Source organism: Chaetodon trifascialis, chromosome 4 (assembly GCF_039877785.1).
Source record: "Chaetodon trifascialis isolate fChaTrf1 chromosome 4, fChaTrf1.hap1, whole genome shotgun sequence".
Taxonomy (NCBI): Eukaryota; Metazoa; Chordata; class Actinopteri; order Chaetodontiformes; family Chaetodontidae; genus Chaetodon; species Chaetodon trifascialis.
This window is the reverse complement of record NC_092059.1, coordinates 16548241-16558353: the sequence shown is the minus strand read 5'-3', so window position 1 is coordinate 16558353 and position 10113 is coordinate 16548241. Positions and strand designations below refer to the sequence as shown.

General features: G+C 42.2%; 1 protein-coding gene across 7 annotated transcripts in view; it reads left to right on the top strand.

Annotated features, from left to right (window-relative positions):
* The first annotated feature begins 4074 nt into the window (after positions 1-4074).
* Positions 4075-10113, top strand: part of ptprsa (protein tyrosine phosphatase receptor type Sa) — a 232078-nt gene continuing 226039 nt past the window's right edge. For all 7 annotated transcript variants that reach the window (XM_070960507.1, XM_070960506.1, XM_070960509.1 and 4 more), the window contains exon 1: positions 4075-4371. The gene's annotated coding sequence lies outside the window, so the exon portion shown is untranslated. The remainder of the gene's footprint in view (positions 4372-10113) is intronic.

The following is a 10113-nucleotide window of genomic DNA, read 5'->3' as shown; positions in this document are numbered from 1 at the left end:
TCTAGCCTTTAGCTGTGCTGATTTTCTTTACATTTTTCCTGCTTAAACATATTCTATTAAATGCACACAAGAGTGGAGTTCGTGACATGTTGTGCAGCTGGAGAGTGTGTGATAGTGCTTCATGCTTTTGAGATTGACAAGTTAATTGACTCAAGGCACAATACATAGGAAATAATTCTGTTCCTCTCACTCTGAGATTAACTGAGAGAGATTTATTAGAAGCCAATGGATTTCAGCCATAGCCTTTTTCATTAATGCTGTAACCCTGAAAAAGGCTACTGCAGCTGAGACACACTGACTTCTACTAATGCTTTGTAGGAACTCAGTTTTTTTATTTTCATTTTTTTCATGATTCATCCTCCTTGAGGACACGGCAAGGTTGCAACAGACGTTTTACCCATAGAATATTACGTTAACTGCTTTATTGATTGGTCTCACTGATGTAAATTGAGCACACTGAAATGCTGCAATTTACACATAATGTCACGTCTTTAAATGCCACCAGTGAAGGAAAGCTGAAACATTCCTCGAAATCTGCATTTGCAAAATGTGCAACTCACTTTCTTTCTTTCTTTCTTTCTTTCTTTCTTTCTTTCTTTCTTTCTTTCTTTCTTTCTTTCTTATACAAATTCCTTGACTGAAAAAATATGTATTGCATGTACAGTACTATATTTGCTGTGACACTTTCTTAAAAACAACTTAGATAAACTAACTGAAGATGGACTACATTTTTCTTTCAACGTAAAATGTTCGATTACAGCAGAAGCACATTTTAAGATGTACATTATCATATACATACAGTATATTAGAACCTGCAGCATTGTGACAACAAGCTCACTTAGAAAATCCTACATTTGCTGCTTACCGTGCTGACTTGCCTGATACCCCCTTACTGACAAGAGCACACATTTTCAAAGGAATGTCCAATTATCTGAAGTAAAGGCAAAGACGGGCAAAGGACAATCAAATTATCAGTCCAAGGGACTTAAATGCATTCATTTGGCTTAAAGGTCACACATGGTCAGTTCAGAGGGTAGACAATGACCTCTTGAGAGAATAGGGGTCTGTTCTCTGCTGGGGCTACAAATGATGAAGTTGCTGGCTGCTTCTCTTGTGGGGTGCTCTCTACTCCTCAGTTTACGCTTCCTCCTCTCTTTGTTCCACCGGCTCCTGATGCTCGATCGAGGTCTGCACATCTTTTAAAAATGACACATATTTTGTCCTGTTTCGATCCATTCTCAGCAAATCAGGCTGACTTTTCATCTTTGCTAAAAAATTTCAGCTCAGGTCAGTTTAATGTGAAAATATCTGTGCTTTTCATAGGAAATCAGCCACTTTGAACATTTAAGCTTTTTTTCTTTCAGTTTTAAAAGTTCTGAAAAGGTAGAAAAGAGTGGAAGCAAGTGGAAGGTCAAGTGCCTTCATCACCTGATAGCCTGACGTACAGTGAGAAAGTATGAATGGACCATCTTTAAAGGAGTGCTTTGTTGTTTCATGTTTAGCCCATTATTACAAATCATAGAGTAGATGAATGAAGACTGCAGATGAGCAAGTATAGTGCATTCAAGGCATAGAAGGCATAAAATAGGCATAAAGTTGTGACAGATTTGTATTTATGTATCTTGTATGTATTTATTCATATAATGGTTGCACAGCATGATTGCATTAATAAGAAAATGTATCCTATCCTCCATTATGATTGCATAAATGCTTAACATACAGCTTCTGTATAGAAGTATATATACTTACCTCCACCACTCTATCCATATCTGGCACAACTAGCAACATGTCTATACATGCTCATATTGTCATGAAGGTCAGCAATGACATATTTAATGTGCTCAGGGTTTATTAAATCAACATGTCTAACGGAAGAGTCCAACCACTAACATTATTATTATAGTGCAAGTGTATTAGATATAGTGTCGTATAGTACTTCATAACCATTTGAGCATGTAAAATACACCTTTGAATGAAATTATGGTCGGTTTCGTCTTAATTAACAACACAAACAGGGTTGCTGTGGCTCAGGAGGTAGAGTGGGTTGTCCACTGATCACAGGGTTGGTGGTTCAATCAATCCTCCTCCTCCCTTCCACATGCCAAGGTCGCCTGCAAGACACCGAATCCCAAATTGCTCCCTGCATGGTAGCTCACTGCCATCGGTGTGTGACTGTGAATAACTGTCAAAAAATTTGTGAAGTGCTTTAGATAAAAGAGCTATATAGCCATTTACCATTTTGCCAATTAAGAGTTAATTAATTGCTGCCATTTTTGAATTAGTTTGCTGTGTCTGTGTACAAAAACTACACATCAAACAGCTCAGATCTGACGACATATGCCTCACGTCTTGTTTACACCTGTCATGTTCAGCAGTGAATATAAAAGTTCCAAAAAAAGATCTTGAGTTTGCGCGCTTGATAATCAGCAAGCTGCCTTCCAAGGAAAAAGGTGCCTCAAGGTTCACATAGGTTTCCTCTCGGTCATCTGGGTGCTGCCTTTGAAAAACATGCGGAGTCGCTGACTCGGTGGCTGCAGGTGTGAATGTGTCTGTGCATGTGTTTGTGAGCTCTGCAATGCATTGGCAAGTCAGTGACCCATCCCATCGCCCCACCCAGTAACATGAATGGAGATAAGTGGGAGTTTGAAATAAAGAGTGAACTGCATGGATAGAAGGATTGCCTGATAGATGACAGTAATGTAGTGAATAAAGAACCTGTGTTTTCCAGTGCCCAGCAACAAGCAATTCTTTGCCACTTGAGGCTAAGTGCCCCCCTCAAGGAACAAGCCCATGCATTAAAGGGAAGCATGAATGGCCAAGCTCCAGCAACAGGCTTCATTTCAGCTTGTCCCTGTGAGAGCATCTGTGCACCAATACAGACGAAAGCAGCACTTCTGCTTTAAAGATTTGATTAAGTAAAACCTGCAGCTGAAGTTGATTGATTAAAGGCGGGCATTTTTTTTTTTTTCTAGCAAGCAGCCAGCAGCAAAGTCAGGATGCAGAAAAAGAGCTTATAGAAAAGCTAACTCATTCATTGTGAGGCATTTAAATGAATTTGAAGAGCCTTTAAATGTACCAGAAGGCCATTACTGTTCACTAACCTGCTCCGTTAAAATGCACATCTTCAGTGATTTTACATGAAGATTTTGATTTAGACTTTTATGTTTTTGTTGACTCTTTTTCCTCCTCCTACCTTCCTCAGAGCAAGCAATTGTTTACACAGTTTTACCAGTATTTTCTAAAAGTAAAGATTAACAATGGCAAAACTTAAAACATTTTGTGTGCTGAATCTCATGAAATTCAGCCATAGTCCCATTGACAACAACTGTTTTCGCTAAATCACTGCGACTCAAAACAAGACCAAATGAGTTGTTAAAACGCTTTTATTTGCAGTGTAGTGGATGATACGCACAATGAACCTCGACTGCAACTCTGATAAGAAGATATGTGGCTTTATCTTTAAGATGCGCCGGCTGCGGGGGAGGAGGGGGCTGCTTTGGCTCAGTGCGCAGCGCATTGGTCTGTTTCATGCTGCCTTACCTTCCTTCTTATCCCGGGTAAAGGCAGGCTGACGATGCCACTGGACGATACCTTCAGTGAGACGTGGGGGAACGGCATGACTTCATCACGTCAAGTGGAGCACTGCAAAAACATGTCATCCAAAGCAAGTCACACAGCTTTGCGTCCCAGTTTAAACTGTGATTTAAACGCATGGAGAATAATGTTTACACTGTTGAACACACAAGTAGCAGATTGCAGTGATGATGTATGGTTTTTATATGGTTCATTTAAATTCAGGAAACATTCGATGCGATTACTGCGTTGCTTTGATTCATTGATTTCACTAATAAATCCCCAAATCAAGATTTAAGTATACACTATTAAATTTAATGTGTTTGTTTGTGTTTTGGCTTTTTTTTTTTTTTTTTTTTTTTTTTTTTTCTTTTTTCAGCGTTGTTAAACCAACGTGCCATAAAGACAGAGGGGGGCGATGGGGGTGGGGGCTTGATGGAGAGAGCCGTGAGTTGAGGGGTGGCTGGAGAGGGAGGGCCGGACGCATGACATCATTCCCTCAGCTTCGCTGCGCGGACAGAGCTCTGGTTTCTCCAAGTGGGCACGGCGGCTGCTGCTGAGGGAGCGACTCCTCCTGCCGTACCCAGACGCGTCCTGAGCAACCTGCGCTCTTGGGGTGGATTTTAAAAACATAATTTAACCCGGCAGAGGAACCCCTGAACCGCTTCTCACTGGACCTGCCACAGGGACGCACACATTTGAGACAAACCCGGGGATTATTGCTTGTTTTAATCATGAAGATGTGAGGGTTTATTAAGCTGAGAAGAAAGAAAGAGGAACTCCGAGGCTGACAAAAAGGTAGGCACACTTCCCTCTCTCTTTTCCCCCTCTGTCCCGCTACTTTTGCCGGCCAGATTTATTTCTTGTTCCTTAAGAAGAGCTGGAAATTGTCACTGTTCAAAAGCTTAAACAAAAATTAGGCATGTGAGCATTTGGTGTCGGAGCGCACCAGCCGTGCCTTATTCTGGCGTCTTTACACCCGCGCGGAGACGCAGGCAAGTGCCCAAAGAGGAGTATCATTTCGAAATACTGCAAAGGGGCTTTTTCGAGCTGCCACTAAGCTTTGCGATGGAGAGAAATGCTCCATGGTCCCGGACTCAGCGGGAGACCCGACTCTGCCACCGCAAAGCTCTTGCTGATGCCGCTGCTGGTGAGCGGAGAGTATCTGCTGCCTGAGCACGAAGGATATCCATCATTCTGAACGACGGTCGTAACAGGCACGGCTTCCCTTTCATTCCCCCACTGAGAGTTAATTACAATTTTAATCTCCCAAAGCAAAGAAAGCGGGCTGGTTCTGTAGCAGAGAGAAGAGCCAAGACTCTCAAGAATTTTCTATTACACTTGTAGGCGCCATATAGCTTTGGAGCATAACGCATATTTCTGAATCATCTTGTTTTTTGGGGGGCGGAGGTGTGTGTGTGTGTGTGTGTGTGTGTGTGTGTGTGTGTGTGTGTGTGTGTGTGTGTGTGTGTGTGTGTGTGTGTGTGTGTGCGTGCGTGTGAGAGAGAGAAGAGAGAGAGAGAGAGAGAGAGAGAGAGAGAGAGAGTGTGTGTGGGGGGGGGCTCCATCTAAGAAGTGCGTCTCCACTGGGGGGGTTGCTTCATTAGAAAAGTCAACCGTGCATTTGAATCCACTGATATGAACATGCCCGTAGATCATGAGACATTCAGTTCATCTTGCAGGCATCAATCGGAAATTCCATTTTTCGATGCCCCCCCCCCCCCCCCCCCTTCCTCTCTCTCTCTCTCTCTCTCTCTCTCTCTCTCTCTCTCTCTCTCTCTCTCTCTCTCTCTCTCTCTCTGTGCATCCGTCCGCTGATGTGTGTGCGGACCGCCTGTTTGATGTGATGTTAAATCCTAAGGTATACATGTTGGACTTTCCAGAGTGCTGTAGCGTTGCTCTACACCCCTGGACCGGATTTGCGCATCACGTTGTCCATGGCGTGTAGAAAGGAGTTGGGCTTTTTCGAGGTGCGCCACTCGAGCTTTCCTCAGCCCCAGAGAGGTGGAGTCAGCACGGCAATGACACTGACTTTTTCGAAGTACTGGTGATGCCCTTGTTGAATGCTGGAAACTCCGACTCCGATGAAATTCGCTCCCGTGTCTCGGTGGATATTTGTGACACCTTTAATGTTTTTTTTTATCAAATGAGAGAAAAACAAAACGAGCTCAAGAAAATCTAAATTTCAGACTCTCAAGTTGTTTTTGCCGTCTGTAGTTTTTCGTTTTCGTTCGTTTTCGATGGTTCATAAAAAATAATTAAGACTCAATTACACTAAACATTTTAGAACATTATGATAAAGTTTGGAAAGTGTGTGGAGGAACCCTGTGTATGTTCTTTATATAAAACCAGTGCAAACACTTTTTTTTTTCATTGTACATCATTCGGATTAATTATCATTTTTACCAGTAACTACGCGTTGAAACACTTTACCACAGAAAAAAATGTCGTCTGTGTTCTTCCTCAAGTTGTGCATTTCCATCGTCTCCTGTTTCGATCGCAATGAGCGCGTCTGCAAAGCTCGTAAAAGCCAGAGGAGAGAACAATATCTCGCCAGCGCCCGGGCTATTAAAAGAAAATGGCTTTATTCATTTTTCTTTGTACCCGAGGTAACTTAGTTATAGCTTTTTTTATGGTGCCTGGAAATGGCTCACAGGCTTGCAGTGCAATGTAATGTAATCAAATTTATGATGTTGTTGTGTATTACAATTCCCTGTTATGCTCCGTCACATGAGAAATTTGGAGTGACCCCCCCTTCACTTCTCAACGCAGGAGAATGCCCAGGAGCATCGGAGCAGGGCACGTAACATCCACCAATGGATTTGTATGAGAGGGAGCGCACACGCCTCACTTGCACTTGCACCCAACCTCTCTGGAAATAGACCTTTCTCAATCATATGCAGACTTATGCTACCACAGATTTATTCTGGCAACCAATCACATGCTTCTTGAGTTTTGCCTTTTCCATATTTCATGCACATTTTTTTCAATAACAGCAGAAAGTTTGGCCTCCTGCGAGGAAGATGTTAAAATATGTGGAGCTGAACCACAGTGAGGAAACAAATGATGTAATGCATGTGTTGGTGTGCAGCTCAACAGACAAAGACGCATACAGGGATTTGCATTCCCTTTCTTCTTGTCTTTGTGATGTTACATTTTTGTACGCTCGGGCTTTTAGGCCACTATTTTTAAGACGTTAATATTTCAATCTCCACTTCAGCACGCATGTGTCTGTATGCTTCAGTCCTCCTCATGATATCAAGACGTGGTGCCACCCACCGAACACTACAACAGGAGGAAGTCACTCACTCTCTGCTGTCTTAACCGACAGGCCTGTGGAAGGACAGCTATTACTGCAGTCCTTCCCTCAAACTTAATGGGCTGGACACATTTTATGAAGCGTCTCCTCACCCAGCGTTTGTTCATGGAGCAATCAAATACCCGTGTTGGACATGCATAAAGACCACACACTCAAAAAAGTAGTGGTTCATTGTAGGTTCTTCTAAGATCTCAGTGGAGCCAGTGAGGACTTTTTTTGTAGTTTTTTTTTTTACTAGTTGAAATAAAGGATTTCTTGAAGAACAAGTCTGTAAAAGACAATCTAATGAAAGGGTTCATCATGGAAGCCTTCAGGGGCTTTGATACCTTAAAGATACCCTGTTGAGAAGCTTAGTGACTCAAGTAGCTGATGGGCAAGGAGAATTGTGTGTGTGTGTGTGTGTGTGTGTGTGTGTGCGTGCGTGCGCGTGTGTGTGTGTGTGTGTGTGTGATCCCTTTCTTTTTCCCACCTTTCATATCACAGTGCACTCACTCACCAGCTCTGAGAGAAAATTCAAAAGATTAAGATTGCAAAACTCATTTTGAAGCCTAGCTAATTTTTAGAGTGCAGACCGTATAGGTCACCTTTTAGTGAGGTGGCTCTTGGTAATGGAGATGTGCCAGCTTAGCTTTTCACTTCTTAACTTGCATCAATCATCCAGCCGCTCTGTATGTATGAGATGGGTGATTGGATGGCATGCTCCACCATCCATTGTTTTCTCCTGCAGAAATGCACCTCAATCATGCTCACCTGTCACCAGCCGGGCAGCAAAGAGTCAGGCACATGAGAGAGCCACACAGTGCAAAAAAGACATGCGCCCACTCACACACACATACACATGTACTTTTTTTTACATTTATAATATGGGCTGTAAGACACACTCTGCAGTCTCATTACAGGCCACCGAGCCCAAATGTGTGGCCATGTCATTAATGCAGTCAAAATGGAGACAGATGCGGATCGCTGGCAAAGCTGTACCCAAATGTGTAAAGCAAGAGGAGATAGAAAACAGAGCGAGAGAGAGAGGGAAGAAAATATTTAATCATAAGCGCACTTTATGGAGAGCTTCGCCCATGTGCACTGCGGCAGTCTAATTACCAGGATAGTGCTTGTTAGTTGTCACCTCCAGATAAACAGTGGGCTATTTTTTTCTCTCATGTTTTTCCCCAGCCGGTGACAGAATTTGAAATTCTAAGTAGCAAAATGTCAATTTGAGAGTATCCCATCTCGTATTATCCTCACCTCAACCCCTGGAGCCACATGCAAACACACCAAAGTAATTTGTTTTTAATACATGTCAACAGTCAGGTTAAATAAAACTAGTGAAAGACTGACATTGCGAACCAAAACTCCAGTAGTTGATAAAACAGAGGTAATTAAGATTGAGTCAATCAATAAAGAAAAGGCGAGGAGGGGTTGTATAATGTGACAGAGCATTTTTTGTACTCAGCCTTCTGTCCAACGGTGCCATATTGTACAGTAAATCTTGTCAGGAAGCATATGGTCCTCAAATCCACATGCAAATGAGTGCTGGAATATTCTAACAGCAGTGAAAGAAATTGTCCTTGTGTCTTTTGAACAGTGGTTTGTCATCTCAAATGGCTGAGATATAAGCTCTTTAGAAGAAGTCTTGACTGCCAGAATGAGGGCAAAAAATGCACTATTCACAAGTTTCCCATGAACATCCTGACCTGGTTTAAGCCTACCGTGGAGCTTGACACTTTAATGGCTTTGATGTGTACACATTTTCCTGCTACACACCAAGATGTCAAGAAGGGAGAAGATGGTCGACTCTGGAGTAATGCTAAATTTCTCCTCCACTTCCAGGAAGCAGAGGAAGGCCACTCACTTGTGAGGGATGGGGTTAAAAGCCTCAGGGCCCCTCTCTCCCTGTCAAATACATTAAGCTTCATTTCAAAACACCATGCCGTAAAGCAGCATCTGTTCATGTCTGCCAGTCACAGTCCCAATCACAACAATCTGACATTTCTAAGTAGCAGGAGGAAGTGTCTTGCACACCTTTCTTTCCTGCTTGGAAGGTTTGATTATGTTGTTTTCACAGGAATCATAAAAGTGCTTATAATGGAGGGAAAAATATAACCTTGTCACGGAGGGTTCACTGTCACTAGTGAGGAGAACACATCATCATCACTGAGGGAGTCTTAGTTCAGGTTAAAGCATCATGTTGAGCGTTCAAAGGCTCTTTACTCAAGGATAATTGCAGTGGAAATGTGTGTTTTTAGAGGACGTGAGAATATGCCAACAAATCATGTGTGCAGGTGTTTTTAAAATACACAGTCAGAGGGGACATAACACTGGAGGGTGGATGAGGAGCAAATTACAATGTGTGCAATATGTCCCATTGATTGAAAGCTTTTCCGGTTTGTAGTATAAAAGTATACTTGATATGACTGAATAAAGCTTAAAAAACATTGATTCCCTAGCATGCTCTGGTGTTATAGGAAACATCTCTTATGGATGATTTTTACATGGGTTTATTGACATTTACTCACACTGGACATTGGAGAAAATAATATCCTTGCAAGACTGTCTTGAAAAAATAGGTGTATCATGTCCGTGTGTTCTGATTTGACTGAGGTATGATAATAAGTAGTTAGTATGAATTGTGGGTGCTAGCTATACCTTAATTGCCTTTCACCTTATGCTGTCTCTTTGCCTCACATGACACCCGGATCTCCACACCTCCACAACGTTGACAACCTGTGGTTTGCAATAATAAGCCTTAAAAAGATGAAGAGACTGATGATATTTATCAGCATGTACAGGCCTTGAGCTGTTATTGTACATCCAAAGATTGTAGGAAGCCAAGGATGTGAATAGCTATACGCATTATGAAAATTCTCGCTTTTGCTGCGCTTCCTGCTGCCAAAAGGAAGTATTCAAGAAAAGTCACATTCCCAGCAATTACACTGAATGCGTTCATAACTGACACTGTACCTATGTGCTCCTACATGCTTTGACGTTGGTGGAAAAAGTCACTGCGTCACATTGTGAAACATATAGATTAGAATTGAATAATGGGAATACAAGTAATGCCTGATGAATAGTCCTCTAAGTTTGGGAAGGGTAGCCTACTGTATTCTTTTCTTTATTTACCACGTGGACCCAGTAGATCTGAACAACTTGGCTGTGTGTTTCCGGGAAAGCAGACAATTAAGAAGCCTCTTATTGGATGAGACAGATGTAAATCTCCTCGGGCA